The following is a 23,291-nucleotide window of genomic DNA, read 5'->3' on the forward strand; positions in this document are numbered from 1 at the left end:
CGTCGGCAGGGGCATAGTGAAGAGTGATCTAGGGGAATCTAAGTCTCTCTCTATGGTGGAACAGCCCATAGCAAACCCTGGGGTTGCTCTAATTTACACCAGAAGCTGAACCGGTCCCAGGAGCAGCCCAGAATCCTGAGGGTGCCAAGGAGGCATAAAATCCCCTTTCTCCTTCTTGTGCATTCTGCTTTAGACCTCCAGGAGATGCAACACAAAGCCACAGCCCATATAGCTCTTCCTGCCAAGCCTTATGTCTTAGAGAAGAGATCCCAGCAGGGGAATCAAGAGGCCAATTAATAAAACCCCTTTCTGTGTCTGCTTCTTCCGTGTGTGTTCTTGGCCTGTCTCCGATGATCCTAAAGACCAGGGCTTGGTCCTTAGAACGCCATGTGAACTAGGAGCAGCAGGTTCATATAAATTGGGAACAAAACTGGTCACCAGAGGATGAAAATCTGGCCGGCAGAGCCGATTAGACGTGCTCAGAAGAGTTCGCAATCTCCCTGCCGGGCGCCCTGTGGGCCCACAGTGGAAAACAAGCCTGTGTGCTGCCAATATTTAAATATGTGATTCTATTGTTTTATCTGCAAATGAGATCAGTTAGGAGGAAAGAGCTCAGCACATCTCAGTGTTTAATTTTTTCCCCTATGCCATCGCTAGGGATGTGAAGCATCAATCACCCCTCCTGCAAACATCTTCAGGCTGTCTCGTTCGCTGCCTCTTTGCCTTTTTCATGCCTGGAACCAATTTTCCATCCTAGGCTGCCATCCTCCCATGGGCCCCTCCTGCCCCTTAGTTGGGATGTATCCAGGACCCTCATTTAGCAATACGGCAAGGGCAGGTCACGACACACCTGGGTTGAGAACTCCTGTTCTATTCTATTCTATTTAGATTCTCTTATGCCATACCCATCATCATGGTATCTGAACACCTTCCACTAGTGCACTGAGTGATATGACTAGTATCTGGCCTGTCAGTTCTTTCTTTCCTTCTCCCAGGGGAGGGGGATTACATGTGCAATCTCTCTCTACGGCCATGTCTACACTACGAGCCAGGGGTGTGAGTCCCCTCATGTACACGTACTCACAGTAGCTCGAGGAGAGCTAGCACGAGTATAACTAGTAATGTAGCCGTGGCAGCAGAAGCAGTCACAGCGGTGGTGCAGCTTACCTGTGCCGCATACGTACCCACTGGTTTCAGGCAGGCGTTGTACTTAGCATGGCTAAGGTTGTTGGGTATAGGCTGGTGTTGGTGGCCTATGGTATGCAGGAGGTCAGACAGGATGAGCTGGTGGTCCCATATGACCTTCAATTCTAGGACTCTATGAATCACACCCCCACTGCATAATGTAGATGTAGCTTATGTATGTGTGGGTGTGTATATGAATGTGTGTATAATATCTATAGTGTATCCTTGTGTGTATAAACTCACACATGTCACAGTGAATTAATTGTATAAGTACTTGGCTAAATCACCGCTATCCTACCATCATACCCTTGATCTCCCAAGAAATTTCACCAGAGCTAAATTTGTCCCATTACATGTATTGGGGAATGAGATGAGATCATGTGTCTGATGTAGGATGCAGTGGTCCAGCCCGGTACCTGTACAACTGATTCTCCATGGTGTACCCTCTCGAGCAGTTGCCTTGCGTCTGCCATTTGGTGCTGCCTCTCCTCATCCCAGTGACTTCATCATTTATTTTAATTAAGCTCTCCCAGTTCTTGCTTGTGGGAAATCTTTAGTTTAAAACAGCGAGGGAGAGAGCTTGCTCTTCTAGCAGCTTTCTTCCCAAGCGTTTGAAGTTCTGAGATCCTCCGAAGTAGCCCAGGTGTACCATACTGTTGTTATGCTGTGAGCAGAAGAAAGGTCTCCTGGCTGGAACCCAGGAAATCTGGGTTTGATTCATAGCTTATTAACACACCTGCTTCCTGACTTTGAGCAGTCACTTAGGCCCAGATCCTCAAAGGTATTTATGTGTGTAGCTTCCAGGGAAATCATTGGGACTTAGGGTGCCTACATACCTTTTGAGGAGCTGGGCCTTTTAATCACTTTCCAGTTCCCCATCTGTAAAATGATTCTTCAAACAATGCTTCCCTGCAACTGTTGTGACGATAAATCCATAAATAATTGGATACTACCTTGATGGCAGCCATGTAACTCTCCAGCTAGGTAAAAAGTGAAAAGGTGACCTGGGGATCAAGAGGAGGAGGATGGTTTTTATTTCTAGATGGAGCTGGTTGATAGCTGTAATCTGTTTTGTGATGACCATAATTTGGATAACCCATTGCCCCTTCTTGGGGCACTGCTGCATATAGCAACGTTGACTCTACTGTACGGTGTAGTTATTGGCGGTAATGTTTCCTTTGCTTTTCACATTTATGCTGAAAGGCCAGGTGCTAAGATGTTTGCTAGGTTTGATCTAGTGATTATTAAACTACCTATTACCATTGTTGACTCAGGGGCAAATCTCCTTATTTCAGTATGGCCAGATTGTCTTTCCAAGAATGGCACTAGGGTCCCCCCCAAAAAGCATTTTCATTGCCATTGGAATGCTTTGAGTATTAAGGTGAGCGGGAAGGATATTAGATGATATGTAGGAACTGGCTAATCCCCACGCTCTGTACCAAGTTTGGAGCTACCAAATACTTCCAAGGTCCACTGTACTATACATTTCCCTTGGCCTTTTCTGGCTCACTAGCTACAATCATGCTTCTTCCCTTTTCCGCAGATGTGGGTAACTTACTAACATGGGCAGCTATGATTGCACATGGTTCTCTAGCAGAGTAGTAATTTACAGGTAGTCACAGGCTACTTCCGCATTTTAAAAGATGCATCTATTGTTGAGATTAGCATATCCCCTATTGGCTTTCCTTTTTGTTAATCTGTTAGAGTTGTTGCATCCAGGCCATTCAAGGATCCAACTTTAAAACTTGAGGGTCTGATTTCATCAAGTGCTGAGCAACAGTAACCACACTGGAAGTCAATAGCAAAGGCAGGTAGACCACATCTCTGAAAAGCAAGCTTTAAGTGTATACATATCTCATGGAATGAATGTTGGGCTCCACTAACTAGCTAAGTCCACCTGTCCTGAAAAACTCCCCACCAACAGTGATCGGAGATAAAACTGATAAAGTGTGATCTAATGGAGTGAAATTCAGGATTACTTGGTTCTGTTCTTGGCTCTGTTGTTGACCTGAGAGGGTGGTCCCCTGGTTACGGTGCTAGCCTGGGACTCTACAGAACCGCTGTGGATAATAACACTGACCTATCTTACAAGGGTGTTGTGAGGATAAATGCATTAAAGATTGTGAGGTGCTCAGATAGTACAGGAATGGGGCCATATTAATAGCCAAGATAGGCAGATAGTCTAGTGGATTGTATTTAGGAGTCCTTGGTTTTATTTCCAGTGACCTTATGCAAGTCACTTCCCCTCAATTTCCTCGTCTGTAAAATCGGGCTGAAGATACTCTCCTTGATTTATAAAGTGGTTTGAGGCCAGTGGATTAAAAGGGCTGTGTAAGAGCCAAATGCCTTTTTTGCTTCAAGGTTTGTTTATTTCAGTCTGATTCTCACACAGGTATAGCCTTCACACGACCCGCTCGGAAACGATGGCAAGAACAGCAAAGATTCTCTCAGGCTTGTGTGTATGATCTTTTCTTTTCTATCTTTTGCTTGGAGGCTCGAGAAGATTAAAGGGTTGTTGTATGAGCCCAACTCTGACCCAGGGGGGTCATAAGTAAAAGCAAGAGAAGTACACAGTGAGCACTTCAAAGTGCTTCAGAGCACAACTCTTACTTCAGTTCCATTAGAAATATCGAAATTGCCATGCCAGATTAGACCAATACTTTGTCTAGTCCTGCCCTCACAGTAGCAAAGAACTTAAGTTTCAGAAGAAGATTTAAAATCCTTCGAATGGACAGTTATGTAAATCATATTGGTGGGGGGCATTTCTTCCTAGCTGTTAGTAGTGGGCTCATGTCCCGAAGCATGAGGACTGGGGTCCTTTATAAATATTTCTCCTTGTTACTGTAACTGTCTATGATATTCTTATTACTGATATAAATATCTAAACTTTGAACCCTACTAAGAGCTTTGTCTCAATAATATTTTGCTGCAGTGAGTTCTGCAGGTTAATTATTTGTAAAATGGGGCTAAAGCTTTACCTACATTTACTTCAGTTGAAAAGTGCCATTGTAATGCTACAGTTCGATAGGGTTCTTGGAGATGCCTCTGGGTATGCTTCCTAGACAATGAAGGGGCAGAAAGGAGATTATGTAGGTGTCTGGCTGGCTGTGTCCCACTTGAGTTGACCATTTGAATGCCACTGAGATATAATTATATTGTGTTGTGTTGTGTGCTTGGGTGCCTAGAGCTTTGCATGGGCATCTTTTTAGTTATTGTTTATAATAAATGAAATAATGACGTTATTTAAACATTGTGATTGTTGGGAATTTGACCCAAGGCCCTACCTAGCTAAGAACATGAGCAAGAATAGATCCTCTAGCAGACTCCAGTCCTCTGTTGATCAGGCACAGAGGGGGATATACATAGGGGGAAAGTGTTGTTATAACTGTGATTTGTAATTATTACTTTCCAAAGCGTAGGGTTGGTCACATGTGTTTACAGCTCGGGTGGTTTTACTGTATGCCTCTTGTGACAGGGTCGGGCCAGATGGCTACAGGAGAATAATAGAAGGCAGATATATTAGCCCCATGTTAAGTAGGTCCCTTTTCCCTGGGTAAGGTAACAGGGAAGGTTCCAGAACCATCAGGAACCTTCTGGAGACAATTAAGACAGACAGGCTGATTAGAACACCTGCAGCCAATCAAGAAGCTGCTAGAATCAATTAAGGCAGGCTAATCAGGGCACCTGGGTTTAAAAAGGAGCTTACTTCAGTTTGTGGTGCGCGTGTAAGGAGCTGGGAGCAAGAGGCGCTAGGAGCTGAGAGTGAGAACGCGGACTGTCGGAGGACTGAGGAGTACAAGCATTATCAGACACCAGGAGGAAGGTCCTATGGTGAGGATAAAGAAGGTGTTGGGAGGAGGCCATAGGGAAGTAGCCCAGGGAGTTGTAGCTGTCGCACAGCTGTTCCAGGAGGCACTCTTGACAGCTGCATTCCACAGGGCACTGGGCTGGAACCCGGAGTAGAGGGCGGGCCCGGGTTCCCCCCAAACCTCCCAACTCCTGATCAGACATAGGAGGAGTTGACCTGGACTGTGGGTTCACGAAAACGGCCAAGCTGAGGGCTGCCGTGAAGCTCCAAGGCGAGCAAATCTGCCAGTAAGCGCAAGACCCACCAAGGTAGAGGAGGAACTTTGTCACACTCTCTATACCTCAACCAGACAGGTACTTGGGTTTTTCTGTTGACAGTGACTACCAGAGGCTCAACAGCTTTCGCAGCACGATAAATTTCCACAAGGCCAGACGCTCCCTTCCCCTACGCTACTGTGTGAGACAGACAGTTTTAGAAGCATCCTCTTTATGCAATTCATCTGCAGTCATAGCACTATAAGCTCTTTCGAGAGTGTTGAGGAAAAGCCCCTGAAAATTCCTCCCTAAAGCTTGTCTCAATTTATTTTAGAAAGGCATGGTTATTGTATTTCTCGAAGTCTGTCTGCAGCTATGGCAGAAGGAAACAGATGTAAGCAAGCCTATCCATTCCTTCCTTCCAAGGCTCTGTTAGTTCCTGGATGGCAGCCAATGTTCAAACCAGGGCTCAAGGCGGTACCGCTTTCTCTCCTCTCCCTGACCTGCTAATAGACAAGACATTTGTACATTGCTGAACACTGGAGTACACATTGTGCTTTGCAACTGGACAGTCTAGGGTACTCAACAGAGTTGTAAATCTCCAGTCCTACCTTTCGTCGCGGGAATCTTGGATATTGTCAGAAATAGTCCCTTGTGAGCTGCCCTAGATTTAAAGAAAACCGCCCTCCCCCAGTACACACAACGAAAGTAGCTGGAGTTGCTGTTGATACAAAGTCTCCTGTTAGCCAGAAAGTGATCAAAACAACCTTGTGACATGAGTGATTGGCTGTGTGTATGGCATCAGTTCTATGATACAGGGGGACTGCAACGTGTTTGTCGGGTTCTGTACTGCAAAGCTTTGATAATTTTTGTCATCGAACCAAAGTCTTATGCCAGTTCAATGATGTAAGGTCATTTTAATTCCGTCCCACAGTTGTTGGTGGGTTCCTCCCGCTCCTTTTCCCTGGAGGTTAATCACTGCGTGAGGTGATTGTCCCTGGCGCATTCTGTGATCTGGAAATTTGGTTGCTAATTACTGCCTTAGCACCAGGGAAGGAATCTGCAGAGTCCTGCTCTGTGAGTGACTGCACTGGTCCATGATTTGAACTGCAGGATTTTTCTGGCTAACTATGAGTCTAATGGGGGTTGACCAGTCTGCGTCTGGAAGAAAAATGGACTCCCCTTGTAATCTAGAGTGTATACCTAATAAACTCTTAGCACTTCACAAGCTTAGCAACACAAGAAGGAAAATACCTGTCCGGAAAGGGAGATAATCCCATTTTAGGAAAAGCATAGTTGACTTTCTTTTGACTTTTCTGGATTTGGGGGGGAGGAAAGGGGCAGACTTGTGTAATCGAGCCCAAACCGCCCTAAAAATCTTGCTCAGAGGATGAAATATTTCTTCCCCTTTCCCTTTCTGGTCACGTTTTACCTCTGGAGTTACTCAGCGAATTAATAGGTATAGAAATGCAAAGCTCTTTTCTTATTACACGCCATCGATCTGATTGCAGTGTCATTAATTGAAAGACTCGGGAAATGTGATGGATGGTTCGGCTCAGGATTCCACATTCATTTTGGCGTAGCCCTGCAGGAGAAAAGCTGCATGAAGCTGATTGAAGGGCTCTTTTTGTCTGACATGAATTATTCTTTCATTGTCAAATCTTGTAACAGCATTCAGACATAGGGAGATTTACAATGTGAAATCCTAAACGGGGTCTAGTCTTAAAATAAAATTAGGAAGGAAAAGGCTTTATCGTACAACATTGAAAATAGCTATATTTGTAAAAAAAAAACAACAAACCTATTTCTATAAATTAAATCTCTTCTGCGAAACCCAAGGGGTTAACTTTGCTCACTCAGTTTTGAATTTGTTCAATTTTAAGGCCACAGATGAAAAACAATTGCTTTAATTATGTAACTATTGTCAACGTTTTTATTACAGCCGAAGATGTTTGAAAGGGTTTGTTTGTTTGTTGGTTTGACTACTGTCACTTACCTACGATATTGATTTGCCCATTAATCTGTGGACCCCAGTTGTCCTATAAAATTATAGTTGAGATTATTTTTATTAGGTCAAAAAAGAAGCAGGCAATATTTAAATAATTAGTTTGAAAGAACTTGTTTAGAATTTGGGAAAGCAGGAAAATATACAATATCGCCTGTGCTCTCAACATTTCAGATTTCACCCAATTTGTCTCTGACAGCAAATCTTGTTAAATGTCTTGTGATTTTGTTCTTAGCTGATGATCCTGGAGAGTCCTACTGCCTAAATTCCTGTTGCTCTTTTGTCTGTTAAATATTTGTGCCATGCTACTGGGAAATGCCTACAATATCACCAAATGGAACAATAAAAATCCAGCATGAAGGTACAGTCCATCCCTTACTTGTAATTGATGTTACTGGGTAAGAGTTTTTAATGCAAAATAGCCACCCAACTTGTAGTCTTATTTGAGAATAAAATAGTGAAATAACATTATAAATTGTAAATATATGAATGCCTAGGGAGGGAGGGAGCTAAATTAGACAGATTAGATGAAGAAAAAACATTGGTTTAGATTAGTGGTGTCTATTCATCTAATTATTTTTTAAGAAAACGACTCATTTTATCAGCATGTGGTATGTTTTAAGGACTGAAGGTATTAGAAACCAGGCTGTAAACTCAATACAAAATGGGCTAGGAAACAGAAGAATTAGACATAAAATATAATAATGAAAATGATCTATCTCAGCCTACCTACTTGCCTAAGCAGTTATAACACATCCACTACAGGAATTCAGATCTTCTTCTGTTCTATTTGCCTGCGTGCCCCCCTCAAATGAGACAACACATTGAGTGTGATTATTTTGTGTTACAAACTCTTAAATAAACATTCCTTTAACTTGAAATATATATTGCAGGCAACAAATTGGTCCAATAAGGAGGATTAGTAATTCATACTAAAGTAGGAAATAGTCTATTCACATACTATGAAATCAAATGAGTTGCTGGGAATGGTTGTCCTGTCCCCCTCCCTATTCTGTATATAACACCCTCACGTATGTATATTAAGGTCTCATTCTTCAGTGAAGGGTGAGATTATTTTGTAGAATCTGTTATGCTTTTGTCTCTCTCTCTGATAGGACCTTTGGCAGAGGGGCTGAGAGCAGGGTTGTTTTCGTGGGACTGCAGATCCTTGCTAGTGTTCTCCTTATCGTACTAATCCTGTGGTGTGTCTCTTTCAGAGAGCACAGAGACTAGGATAAACCCTGCTCTTGGCATATTGGAAATCTGCTGTCACCATAGCACCTGCAATTCCCAACAGCTAAATTTTGAAATGAAGTGCATGGCAGGTCAGCACCATTTAAAATTTAAAAAACCCTGTTACTCCTTTCGTTCGTGCTGTACAATCTGCTCTGGGATTCTTGCACTCAGGGCTTCATTTGGTCAAGAAATTGTTTTACTGAAGCTGCCCTTTAATCGTGTTTCATTGAGAACACCTGCTGTGTGGTTACCAGCGACTAGTTATTCACTACTTTTTCTAGCCATTACTATTCTCTTATTGGGGAATTTCTCTTTGGGGATGTATTTTTGCTGCTTTGTTTTTTAAAGAGAGTTTTGTTTTTAAGCCTTCTCGGGCTGTATAAAGTTGACGACTTTTCAGGGTTACTGGGAGGGGAAAAAATGGTCTCGTGTCGCAAACAAGCCTTCCAAGGATTGTGATAAAAGTAGCAATAGAGCTAACGAGATAGTTAGGCAGCACATGTCTCCATGTGGGACTTTGTGGGCACATTATCCACAAGAAAAAAATGCTACTTATAAGTAACAAACTAATTCCATCAAACGATTTAATTTTTAATCTGTGCCATATTTCAAAACATTCCTTCAAATTAAATTTCAATTGACACTAGAGTTGTTCTTATGAAATCTCTGGACATAAAATTGCCCACAGGTTATAGTCGCATCTTTGAAATATTCTGCACTTAACAGACCGTAAACAGGGTCTTTCTCATCCTTACCTCTTATTGTGGAGTCAGGGTGATGGTGGATTTTTTGATCTGGGAAGGTGTCGTCTTTTTATTTTTGTCCTTCTTGATTACATAGCACTTTTCTGGTTTTCCTAAGATGAAATTCATTTGTCGAGCTTAAAAACAAATGAGGATAAAATGTTCTGTATTTTTCTTTTTAATTGTTAGGCTAACGTCTATAAACACATGCGGAAAACACCCTTAAAATGTCCTTAAAAATAACCGTTACTTTTAAAAAATTAACAGTTTCGGTTTTTAAGAGGGTATAATTTGCTCATTTTGCGGGCTTAACTTCAATACAGTCAACCCTCTTTTAGTCTCTTCTGAAGAAATTAAATTTCATACATATTTATATATTAAATTATCAAATACATATTTGTCAAATGCATCTTTAACTCCAGAACAGTTGATTAAAAAAAAAGTAAGGATGCACAGCTACGGATCAGAGAATCCCTTTTGTTAAAACCTTAAATTGCCATTTATTTGTTTGTTTAGTTCAGTTTCTTTTTATTGTGTTGTCCAAAGAAAAATATACAATGCCATGTCTAATTATGTTAGTATTCACATTAATAACCTGTAGCTTTACATAACAATGAGCACTAAACATTGAAAAGGCAGAAACAGATGCAATTATTTGTTGCTAGCTAAGTTACTGTACGTGACCCAGGTGCTGTATTATTATTTGCATGTGTTTCCCACCTTTGTTCACTCAGACACATGGGGATCTCGAGCTATTGCTGACTAATTGATAGTTGTAGTAGCTGCTATAGGCTCCTTAGATTAGAAATGCATGCAGACGTGTGTCTTGATTCAAACATTAAGGAACACACACTCTCACTTACTTACATGGGCAGAAAGTCTTCATACTAATAGAGGTGTGGGATGGAGATAGCAGGACATAAAACAGAAGAGAGAGAGGGAGAGAGAGAGAGAGACAGAGACAGAGAGATGGCATGCAGCATATATACCCCTACAAATAGTTCTAAAATGCGTTTGCAAATGCAGAAGTCTTCAGAACCTTCCAACAGTTCAGAACACCCTTTTTATCTCTTCTCTGCGGGACGTCTCCTCCAGATTACTCGAAAAAAGCGGAAAAGGTGAGAGCTCTGCCATCTTAGCTCTGAATTCATCTGATTTCCTTCCCCCCCCCACCCCCCTGTATTCCTCATGCCATTGTCCATTCTTATGATGGCAGCCGCCCTTGCTCTTGAATGCAAGTGTCACAGCGGGAGCAAAAAGGGTTCAGGGCTGCATTGTCAAAGCCATGGTTGCTTATTGTTTCTTAGCCTTTCACTGCTCTGCTTTTCCAAGCCTCTTTCCCTATCAGTGGCCCCTGTCAAGGGGAGGAGTAGGGAGAAAATTGCAAGAGTTAGTCGTCCTTTTTATTGCACACTGTTATGATAAACAGCCCAGCAATAGATTCCACAAAATTAGGAATTATAACGATGGGACGGGGTGGGGTGGGGAGAATTCTTTGTAGGTTTGTGTTTGTCGCTGTCCATCTGTCAGAAGGTTGGTTTCTTAGGAAAGACTTTTGTATTGCTGTTTTGGCCAGCCAAAAAGTAGAAGCAGCTGCAAAGTGAACAGTGAGCTATTTAGCCACAAGGTAAAAATTTCCTGTTGCTATTTGGATGCTGAAGCTTTTCAATCTTAAGGGGGAGAAAAAGCAAATGAAAGCAAATGAAGCAAATGAAGGGGGAGAAAAAGAAAATGACTGAAGGCATTTCTTAGCTGTGGTCCATCCATCTATCTATATTTTACGTATAAAAGCAAATTATGATGATTGCAACTTGGCTTCTTTTGAAAAAGGTTCAACAAAGAACAAGGTTTTTGTTTTAGAACATTGAATCTTGCACTGGAAAACGAAGAGGGGAGCAACTTTCTTGTTCTAGTCACAAGAAAGACGCCGGGTTGTCAGTTCATCTTAAAGTAAAATTGTGTCGTAATTTTTTCCTCCCCCAACAAAAATTGTGCTCAAGTGTGTAGTTGACATTTATATATCTGTCTGATTGTTTTCCACAAACAGGCCAGCTTTTCCGGTACCCCAACTTCAGGGAGGTTACGAAGTAATGGCCTCAAAAGTTTTTTGTTTAACTATGTCCTGGTATTAAAAACAAATTATATTTATAAAATGTGGCTTCCAGTAAGAATACAAATGCATTTAAGTATCCAAGCTATAAAGTTTTGTTGAAGATAGGCAGTCTGACCAAGAAGAAGAGAAGCAAGTGAAATTTGGGCTAGAGCTCTAAATTGCTCTACTAAATATCATCATTTTACCAATCCCCTTTTATAGTTAGCAACCTCAATGTAAATTAAATTTGCCCGGTGTGGAATTTAATTTTTAAAAGCATCTCTCATTACATTATATTGACAAAACTATTTTGATATCTATAATTATCGAGAGAAAACATTTAAAATCATTCAGATGTTTATTCCTTGAACTCTGAATATCTAAGTGGTTGCGAATGTCTAGAACTATTTTATCATGTCTAATAATAGTGGGCAGAGTGCTTTCTCAGTTGTAAATGTAGTTTAAGTCTGAGTGGGGTTTTGGAGAGAAATATCCTTTAACTGAACGTTCATACCTTGTTTTGGTTATATTTGAGAAGACCCCATTGTTTGACTGTCCAAAATGATAAATATTTCTTGTGAATTATTTTGAAATAAATGGGGAAAAATATTTCAGACCAACTTCCCTTTTTAATAGAAAATTTTAGAAGTTACTGATTCTAGTGTGTGTTAATGGTCCAATGAGCAAATTATCTTAATACATCCTGCAAACACCTTGACTTGCTTTGTGCAATAAGCTTTTTTAGACATATGCATTGTCTTGTATTACCGAGGTTTCGGTCAAGCATGTGTCTGTTTGAAATTTCTCTATAAATGAAACTTTTGAAGCAACGTTGAAAGAACTCTGGCCTTGTTTTCCGCCAAAGTCTGAATGCAATTGAGGCCACCCTGAGAGCACAATGTTTAATTTCTATTCCACATCTGCCTTATATTTGCAATTGTAGGCCAGTTGTCCTGGGCAAGGAGTACTGATCAATGATAAAGTTTAGTATCTTCTTTGCCAGGAGATTGTCATGTCTGCCTGGTAAATCTGGACTATCATTTTGGAAAATCTTCTTTAATGGGAGCTGAATTGATAACCTCTGATGATCCTTACTATGGGGAAAAATACAACTGTAGAACAGCATTCAAATATATTAAAAATTCTGCACACTGGCTCTTTCAGATACTATTGGCCTAATTCTGATTCTAACTCACTCTAGTGTGAATAAGGAGTCATTCTATTGAACTCAGTGGAGTTTTACCTGTGTAAAACAAGTAAGAGTGGTATCAGTATCAGGCCCAGTTAATTTCTTTTCAGTTCAAGACCATGGACCATATCTTTCAGGTCTTTCCCCATGCACAGCTCCTATTTACCACTTGTAATGACAGATGCTTATGAGCCAGGTACAATGGTCCCAATTCTGCTTTCATTTACATGGTGTAAATCTTTGACTTGGGTGGGTACTCCAAATCCACACCCACTAAAATAAGGTCAGAATTTGACCTTCTGGGGTCCAGGAATAAACTGTTGAATGATTTCTTTAGATAGTAAAATGTATTTCCAGTGTAAAACGAGAAGGTTGGGATTTTTACAAGTGCTCCGCATTGGCCTAACTCTGCTCTGATAGATGTCAATGGAAACTTGACCACTGAGTTTTGTTGGAAGCAGAGTTAAGTCAGTGCTGAGCAGTTTTGAAAATCCAATCCTGAGAGTAAATGAGAGGTTAGCCAGCATAAGGACAGCAGGATTTGGCTGCATAAATGTGTTTTACTTCAGCACAGAGCAGTTAATGGGGAGTGAATGCAGAGCTGTCATGACCCTGGGAATGGGAGAACTGGTTTGGATGTAATAAGAAAAAAACTCCCTCTAAGTGCTTTCAGCTGTATTTAATTTGAGGATAGAATATTATCTCCGTATTTTTGTGGGTTTTTTTTCAATAGTCAATAAACTTCTAATACAATAAATGGTTGTATCAGTCTCTATTCCTTGAGCCCTACTCTTACTGAGTGGAATTTAACCCCATACAGAGGAAAGACCTAACTCCCCAAAACCAAGCTTAAGAGGGACTAAAGTGGTACCAATGCCTTGTACTGGTCCCCTAAGTAGCAATGAATGTAATCTTCCTGGTGTTGTTGAGTAACTCTGTTACTTCAGTGGGAGTTATTCTGTATCCAGAAGGGAGAAGGGATCATCGGGGTCCTATGTGAGACCAGAATCTGAGCCAAAATCCCATTAAAAAGAACATAAGAATGGCCATACTGGGTCAGACCAAGGTCTATCTGGCCCATATCATGTCTTCTGACAGTGGCCAATGCCAGGTGCCCAAAGGGAATGAACAGAACAGGTAAACATCAAGTGATCTATCCCCTGCCGCCCACTCCCAGCCTCTGACAGACAGAGGCTAAGGACGCCATCCCTGCCCATCCTGGCTAAGAGCCATTGACAGACCTATCCTCCATGAATTTATCTAGTTCTTTTTTGAATCCTGTTATAGTCTTGGCCTTCACAACATCCTCTGGCAAAGAGTTCCACAGGTTGACTGTGCACTGTGTGAAGAAATGTTTCCTTTTGTTTGTTTTAAACCTGCTGCCTACTAATTTCATTTGGTGACCCCTAGTTCTTGTGTTATGAGAAGGAGTAAATAACACTTCCTTATTTACTTTCTCCACATCAGTCATGATTTTATAGACCTCAATCATATCCCCCTTTAGTCGTCTCTTTTCCAAGCTGAAAAGTCCCAATCTTATTAATCTCTCCTCATATGGAAGCTGTTCCATACCCCTAATCATTTTTGTTGCCCTTTCCTCAACCTTTTCCAATTCCAATATAAATAAAAGGGCTACTGGCACAGCAATGGGAATCTCACAACAGAATCTGTTCTCTTGAAATTTGTAGCCTTGTTTTGCAGTGAGGTTCAGGTGAGTCTCCTGACCATTGAGGTGCCTTTTTCTGACTGGAACCTGAACTCTGAACCTTTTGAGGTTTCCCCAGCATGTTCAATTATCTATGGTAATGAATTTAAAAGCCAGGCACTGTACTCCTTGCTCACAACACATACAACTCCCACTGACTTAACTGGGATTTACATACATATAAAGGCTGCAGGCTTAGAAAGTAACAACTGAACACAAGCAAAGCAGACTTTTTTGGATAGCAAGGTCAGGACAACATGACTGGCCAGTGGAGGCCAATATTAAATGTTTATTGAATCCACACCCCTATTTCATTGTCATTTGTGGTATATAGGAATAGGACAGTATCTCTTTAAATAGTACATGAGCCATCTAATAGTGTTCACTCTTCTGTGTTTTAGAAGCCACCAGAACCCAACCAGAAGTGCAATGTGTACATGTATCTAGGCCTTGCATGTTGTATCTAGGCCTTGCATGTTGTGTGTATTCAGTGAATATGCTGTGCCCATGTGGTTTCTTCATTTCATGTCTGTTGTGTAAAGGGCAAAAGACACAACATCATTGTGGCCCAGCTACTGATTCAAGAGAGTATGGAGTGAAAGACTGGCCTAGCAAGTTACTCTTCTAGTGGGCAGGATTGTCTTGGTTTTCAGTACATAAATGTAAAATTGTGGGTACTGTGTCTATTAGAGATGGTTCAGAATGGTAGAGTTGGGGGGGCATAGCAGTTTACACCAGCTGAGGATCTGGCCTCGGACTCATATCCTGATCTGAACTTTCCTAAAGTGGGAGATGTTTGCATCTGCTGCTTTGGTTCCTTTCTACTTTAGAGGTGCCAAATGGATTAACCAGATCAGAACTTTGAAAGCTATGGCCAGTTAGTGCAACAGAGAACATTCATGTGATATTAATGGCAGCAGAGATCAGGCTTCTTCTTACAGGCTTTCTAACTGGATTCATTAACTACGTTTTAATAGTGTGTTAGAAATATCTTAGATGTTCAAATATCAGGGTTAATTTGTATTTTACAACTAAACACAATTTCTGCTTTGCAGCTGAGACTGCCAGAAGGTGCCTTCAAAAGGGAAATTAGCCATTGCCTTGCCTTCAGTTTGTTTGATTGTTTGTTTATTTTAGCGTTGTCTACTGTCTAAGAACTGTGTGTGAAATTCCCACTTTTATCAGTGCATGTCCCATTTCTGGACCCAGCACAGTCACTGATGCAATGATAGTACCTAAGTAAAAAAGCTTGGGCAATATTCTGCCCTCAGAGACATGCCCACCGTTCCCAGTGACTTCACTAATAGTGGATCAGATCCTGAAGTGCTTAACTATGAAAATTTCCCCCTAAGGCACAAAATGAGAGAGAGGTGGCCAACTCCTGTTGGTTTTTCAATGGGAATTGGGCACCTAATTGTGCTTTGTACCTTTTGAAAATCTCTCTCTTTCGTTCTTGAAATCAACCATTGTTTAATCTGAGCAAGGGCTGAGTAAACATACTTCGGTTAATAACAGTACATACTTACCCTTTTCATAGTCTTCCATCCTATGCTCTCTAAGCATCTCAAAAATTAGTTATTAGAGTTGCGTAGATACAGCATTTGCAAGCACAATTTGACCCCTTTGTGTAATAAATACTAAACTTGCTATGGGAGGATTTGTCTCATGGGCCATGTGGCTGAATCTTGGTACCTTACTTTCAAAGGCCAGAAGTGGGCTCTAGAGCATGGGATTTGAGGTCAAGACTCCCACGTTCTGATTTCAGTGCTAGAGACTGACTGACTGTGTGTGGATTTAGGCAAGACACTTGATCTCTCTGTGCCTTAGTTTTGCCACCTGTATGGCAATAATACTTCCCTATATCTCTGGGCTGTTTTGAGGCTTAATTAATGTATGTAATATGCTTTGTTAAAAGGGACTAGAGAAGTACATATAATAATTATCATTTAAAATTTGTTCTGCTAAAATGGGTGAATTTGTTTAGTTAAAATTAGACCACTACCCCCCGCACACACACAAACACACACATTCTTTCATCAAAATCTCAGACCAAACCCCTTTGGAGGTATGAAAATATTCATTAAACTCTTTCCTTATTTGTTTTAATTTTCATTCAGGTCTGAAATTCCAGTTTCCAGACTGGACTAAAAACAGAAGTTACAAGATCTTTTGAGACAGGCTTTTTTAAAGGATGCTTCTGACCTGCCTGAAAGCAAGAAGTATTGGAAATCTAACCAGAGAGTCAGTTCTCATTAGATTTCAAACACTGGGGCAGATCATACAAGGAGCCAAGTGCCCTCCACTCACATGGATTTCAATGGAAGTAGAGGATGCAAAACCTTGCAGATCCCAGACTTGATTCCCAGTTGCTGGAGGTTCTGGAGGAGTATCCATAAGGTTCAGAAAAGCAACTGCTTATTCAAGTGCTTATTCCAATCAAAATGAACCTCCAAACTTATGGAAATTCACCCATCACTGATATCTACCCAGTTTCACATTAACTGGTGTGGCCGAATGCTAAAACACTGAGGATAAGGGCATCTCTCTCTGTCTCTCAAGTAGTTGTACTGGTGAATATCACCATAGTATCGGAGAGCCTAATGAAAGTGCTGACACAAACTCAAATGTAATGGCACAAAAATGCTAGAATAAGAAACCTCTTGTGTTTCATGTTCTTTGCACTAGAATTTATTGCAGACCCTGTTTCCTGTATGTTGCCCCTCTTTTCTATGATACTCACCTTGACCCCTCTACTTGTTTGCTATTCCCACTCCTACCTTTTTCGTTGCTCTCCCTGTGCATGGATCATCCTCCCAATTCCAGTTGGTCAAGTCACCGTCTTCTCCACATCAAATTCCTCCTAAATCCTCACATCTTCAACAGCACCCAGATTAAAAGAATTACCGTGTTAATATATGGGTGTGTGTTTGTTATGGATCTAGATAGATTAGCTAAAAGCTGTGCATATACCTAGACAAAGTAACCATATGGTCTTCCTACTGTAAGCTTTGTACTTCCTTCCCCCACGTGTTTATTAATCTCACTTGTGTGAGGTCTAGAATTAGACTGGTAAACTCTTTATGGGGGGCAGGGGACCGGGACAAGTCCTTTTTTTTTTTTTTGCTCCACAGAGTTCACAGCACATTTTGGGGACTGTGTGAATAGGTTAAGTGGTAACAATTCAGAGTTAGTTCAAGTACAAATCTTAGATCAGAAAAATGTGAGATCAACCCAGCTGGCACTAAGACCCATGCACAGACAGCAGGCGGAGCTTGGGTGGTAAAAGTCAATCAGTGGAACTATGCTGATGGATGCTTGCTATGCATCGGGTCCTGTTGTTCTATTGAAAACAAATTATGGGTCTGATCCTGAGAGGTACTGAGCATCTGAAGCTGTTGTTCAAGTCAGTGGGCATTGCAGATGCTGACAACCTCTTATGAAAGAAGACATAGACAGTCACTGGCTTACTTCTCAGTCATAAACTCTTATGTACCACCAGCCATTGTACTAACCGCTTGTTACTGTGATGTCGGATGATAGCAAAACCCTTCAGAGCCAGTCTAGTCTGTGGTGTAATCCCATATTCAGGACAAATGCCCACTAATCACTGTTATCAATGCACATTACTTCTTCATCTAATATTACTGATATTAGGGGACAAAGCACTCTTCATAGACGCTGCCTGAAGTTAGATTAAATTGCAAAATACAGAACCAGCCCTATCATTTGTTGGTCCCAGCTGATGGAGACTGGTAGAGTTGATGGTTTCCTCTGTCCCAACTGCTGGAGACTGGATGATATGGACTGGTAGGGTTGCTTCCTTCTTCTGTATTTGCATTGTTGGAGGAGAAGATATAATTATCCATGAATGGCCAAGTTTTGATGGGATGTGGAACCTCTGGAAAAGCATGTCTTGCTTTGGTGGTTAAAAATGCTTCCTTTACTTATACTGTGTATGTCACTGAGACCAGGAATCGTAGGCATTTTTGTGTGTGCGTAAAATTACACAAAACAAAATGTGACTTTCTTGAATGTTCATACCAAAAAAGACACTGACACAAATGGACAAATGTGGTTCGTACCAAGGTTACTATGCAGCCAGTCAGCTCCAACATGCAGAGATATAATATTTGTTTTTGTTTTGTTCACAGACCCTTTAATGGCTTGGAAAAACTTTCATGGGGTCAAAATTAACCTAAGGTGGTTATTTGTATTAGGGTAGAACCTAGAGGCTCCAAATGAGATCAGGACCGCATTATGCTAGACATTGTACAAGCACATAGTGAGGGACAGTCTCTGCTCCAAAAAGTGTAGGATCGATAGGCAGGAGAGACAAAGGAAGTATTTTGCAGTATTGTTGTAGCCATGTTGGTCCCAGGATTTGAGGGAAACAAAGTGGGTGACGTAATAGCTTTTATTGGACCAACTTCTGCTGGTGAGAGAGACAAGATTTCGAGCTCTGCAGAGATCTTCAAATCTGGGAAAGATAGTCAGAGCGTCACAGCTAAATACAGGGTAGAACTCGGCTAGACACCAAAAATCATGGACTCAGTAGAGACACAAGTTTTATGTCTCATTACAACAATCTCTATGTAACCCACTAACTCTCTACAATGTAATAAAATCCAATAATTTAAAGAGGCAAATTCATCGATTCATTCAGAATAAGGTTATTGCTTTGAGATCTTTGTTCACTGTTTTTGAAGTCCAGTGTTTTTTCTCTTCCAGTTTTAACTGTTTGAACTCACTCAATATTTGTGTGTGTAGTTGTATAGTGCTTTTCATGTTCAAAGCACTTTCCTAACCATGAGCTTGACTCACCTCTTGTGGGTGCACATGGGGCTACATTAGACTGGGGCACAACTCCATGGGGAGAGAAGGCACTGATGTTGTCATCATACTTCTCCAGTGGAGGGCAGTTTTATGCCCAGCTGGGGCTCCACAGGTGAATAGATTGCTTAGAAGACCGATTGAATCTCCTATAGGTCTTCTCATCTGGTCCTGCTACTCCTGGGGCTTTGTCGGCCATCTCTTAGACACTTGGCAGAGTGGGCAGGCAGGCGGCTTGCACTTCTGGGACTTTCTGTCACTGGGGAATTGTACCCTGGGCTTGACTGGTTGAACAAAGGCAGTGTTTCTGGCTTATGAAGCATTGCTTCATCGTATTTGTCCCCTGAAGTAAGGAAGTAGGTATCATTGTACCCAGTTTTGCACACAGGGAAACAGTAGCACAGGAAAAGTGACTTACATCTATAGAGGAGTCCGTTTCAGAGCCAGGACTAAAATGAAGTTCTGTGCTTGAACCTAGAGCTGGTCAAGAATTTTTGACTAAGCCTATTTCCATCACAATGCCAGTCTGTAGACACAGGTCAGTTTTGATGAGTTTTTTGTTTTGAAAAACTTTGGAAATTTTTTTTTAAGTTGTTGACACCCCCGACTTGACATTTTCTGAACAAGAAGTCTATTTTTTGTATTTAAAACGACTTTTCCTTTTCAAATGTAAGTTAACTAAAGTAAAAACAAATTAAAAAGCTGAAATTGAAATGAAACGTTTAGGTATTATCAAAACAAAATGTTCTGATTGATCCAAACCCACGTGTGATAATTAGTTCATGAACATTTTTGAGATTTTGACTTTTTGTCCCAATTTGGGATGGGGAAAAAACTCAAAATCTGGAAATCCTCCCTGGGATGGGACAAGTCTTTCCCACCCAGCTCTACCTGAACCACTGGACAAACACATGAGACCACACTTCAGGGACCATCTTTTTGTTCTGTGTTTGTATAGTGTCTAGCACAATGGGGTCCTGGCCCATGTCTGGGACTCCTTGGACCTACAGCAGTACAAATAGTTAGTAATACTAAATGGTAGGAGTCCTTACTGTCTTTATGGGAAACGTCCCTCTACAGGGGTAGTAGCATCACTCCTGCAAAGTCCCCTGGTAGCTGACTCCTGATACTTACAGAACTTTGCATATGCTTCCAGTTGAAGGCACTTACTCTGGTAAAGTGGATAACTCTATTAGAAGGTTTCAGAGTAACAGCCATGTTAGTCTGTATTCACAAAAAGAAAAGGAGTACTTGTGGCACCTTAGAGACTAACCAATTTATTTGAGCATGAGCTTTCGGGAGCTACAGCTCACTTCATCGGAAAGCTCATGCTCAAATAAATTGGTTAGTCTCTAAGGTGCCACAAGTCCTCCTTTTCTTTTTTCTATTAGAAGGAAAATTGGAAGTGGGGAGAGAGGGTTTAAGAAATGCTAGGATTCATTTGAACAAGTTATTAATCAGCTTTCATTATCTAATTTAGCTATATACTTTAGCTTTAAAATTAGCTAATTTAATAATGACATTGTGAGAATTAAATCTATGCAAAAAGGTAAAACCTCTCAGTAGCTCTCATGCTGTATATTTACTGCGTGTAGTGCAATACAGGTGACTATAGATACTGTAGTAATAAAGCTATATACACTGTTGGCCTTGTAGTCTCACTCTTTGAGAAAGCATGTCTGTTTCTAAGGGTGCACTAAGCCTGTAGCTTGCTATTTTGGATGCCTCCTTCTAGGAAATGATTCAAAACTAAACATTTGTAAAATGATCTTGTGGGCCATCTGGTTCTTGCATGTTTGAAAAGCTACATTCAGCAGGGTGGATCAGACAAGAAAGTCAGCGACAAACCCTCATTGTTCTGAGATTTAAAATTAACTTGTTGTGGCTAAAACATAAAGTGTTAGCTCTTTAGAAGGCATGCTGTCAGTCCAGTGCACTGTACTTGGTCAGTCAAACTGTGATTAATTGCAGCACAGTGGTTTACAATTTGAAAGAGACATAAAATGTTAATATTTCTTCCCATAATACCCAGATCATATCCGGGCAGAATATACACATACTTAGTCCCTGCTCCTACAGACATTTGTGCATGCAAGTGTATTACTTTGCTCACATAGTCTGACTGACATAAGGGAGGTACTCACTTGAGTAAAGTTGTGCACCTATGTGGTTGTGTTAACCACATTGGTCTCACTCTGTGTCCAGTGCACATGGGCTCTGAGTCTGTTGCAGCCCCAGCTAGGCACCCCAGTCTCTAGCTCAGTCTTGGGGACATTTTACGTTATCATTTCTGGAGGCTCCCCGTTCAATCCCAACATGGCAGCCATCACATAAGTGGAAGCTCATTTGGGGTTTGAACTGCTGTGGACCTCAGATGTGTGGATGGTGCTTCCTCTATCTAGAGGAAGTATGTAACCCACTTGACAGTATGTGTTATGCCTCTCTTCTGTGCCTGATTCACAAAGGATATGCATCTCTTACAGCTCTTAGCTCAAGCCTGGTTCTTTATTTCAAGCTGTAGAGACTCCATCTTTCAGCTCTGGAGATCCCTGGTTTAATCCTTGGTGTGTTGGCTAAGACGATAGCTGATACATTGGCAGGATCTGACACCTTAGGCTATGTCTATAAACGAATAGAATGGTTTGGCTATTATGAAATATCTGACTGACTGTACAAACCATCAAGGAAAGTTGCGATTTTAGATCTTTGTTTATGTACCCCCATAAAGGATGGACATTGTGACTGTGGCTGTTGATTTGCAAGAGATACTGGGCCTGGTTCTGGTCTCTCACTGTTTTCTCCTCATTGCAACATCTCTGGCTTCATTGGAGTACCCCTGATTTCAAGTGTGTGAGTGTAAGGGAGATCAGAATCAGGTCACAAAAGATTGTGAAATATAAAGTAACATGGGATGATTATTTTTTCAGCTGTTTTGTGGGTTAGACACTGAAAAAGGCTTGAGAATACTGTAACTAGCTGAAAATAAAGAGGGAGTTTTGGAAGGCAGAATGTCATTACCCAAGTTGGACTTTGTCCAGGACTAACATTCCTGCCCTTGCAAAAAATACAATGGCATTTTTAGAAATAAAATTTTTCATAGTGCTGCTATTATTATTTTTGAATCCCACACCAAAGACACTATCTGCATTCACAAGCTATCAGAATCTCTTTACAATTTGCTTAGCTAAGTTCACAGCATGCACGGTTTAACAATCACAAAGTGCTTGGTTTTAAAGTTACTGTAAGTCCTGAATATGTTCTCTCTGTATTTTTGGTCATTTCCTAGATGGAATTCAGTGAGCTTAGTGAGTCTGTGGAAGCCCGTCTTTTAGAAGAGATGGATTTACAGCGGTAAGAAAAGTGAATCATGTGTAAGAGGGTAGGATGCTTCAACCAAGATCTCTGCAGGGTTCATTTTCTTGAGCCAGGATATTTCTATAGGATTCTCTGCCCTCTGGCAACAGTTCATTATCATTAAGCTTTAAAAACATTGGGTTAGATCCTCCTTTGGTGTGCTTTCACTGAAGACAATGGAAGTACGCTGATGTACACCAGTTGAGGACCTGGCCCGTTGTATGTTTGGGAGGGAATAATCCCACCACTAGTATGAGTCACTGCTATTAGGATGGCTTGGATAAAATAACCACTGATTTTAGCTTTCACCTGTCCCTCACCAATCCAAATCTTGGCCCAAATTCTGATGCACTTACTGAAATAATCAAGCTTTTCTTAAGCAAAACTATCATTGAAAGCACTAAACCGAGAAAGGACCGTGAAGAACGGACTCAGGTTTTCAGGATTTAGCCTCATAAAGCCTGATGCAATGGCCAATAAAGTCAATGGGAGTCTTATTCCAGGGAATACTGGATCAGACCTTTGCTTAAGGTTCAAGAAGCTCTGGCAAACTTTTTATGCCTCTCTATTTATTTTAATGTTTTACCAGCCTCTTCGCTTTCTGATCTCTCATTCTAGCACTGCTAGGGTAAGGACATTATATTGTGGGGATTTAGTTTATGCTAACATTTTCCCATGATGTGGCAGGGTGCAGAGGCTTTACTTGGTTTCCAGCAAGCAGAGAGTTATTTCACTGCTCAGACCCTACATAGAAGTTCTGTGCTGATGGGACTGAGAAATGAAAGTCCCAGTGTTTACTCAAAAGCATCCTAGGAAATATTACAGAAACAGCCATTGGATGTGAAGGATAGAAGGAAGAAAGACCTTTGAAGGAGGGAGAGCAGCAAATT

General features: G+C 41.1%; 2 long non-coding RNA genes across 2 annotated transcripts in view; one reads left to right on the plus strand and one right to left on the minus strand.

Annotated features, from left to right (window-relative positions):
• LOC141976067 (uncharacterized) overlaps positions 1-23,291 on the plus strand; it is an 88,933-nt gene that overhangs the window by 31,118 nt on the left and 34,524 nt on the right. The window lies entirely within an intron of this gene.
• Positions 6,664-10,351, minus strand: LOC141976070 (uncharacterized). Its single transcript, XR_012636064.1, has 3 exons — positions 10,099-10,351; positions 9,244-9,368; positions 6,664-6,832 (listed from the first exon to the last, which is right to left on the minus strand). It is a non-coding gene; the product is annotated as an uncharacterized LOC141976070 (long non-coding RNA).

Source organism: Natator depressus, chromosome 22 (assembly GCF_965152275.1).
Source record: "Natator depressus isolate rNatDep1 chromosome 22, rNatDep2.hap1, whole genome shotgun sequence".
Taxonomy (NCBI): domain Eukaryota; kingdom Metazoa; phylum Chordata; order Testudines; family Cheloniidae; genus Natator; species Natator depressus.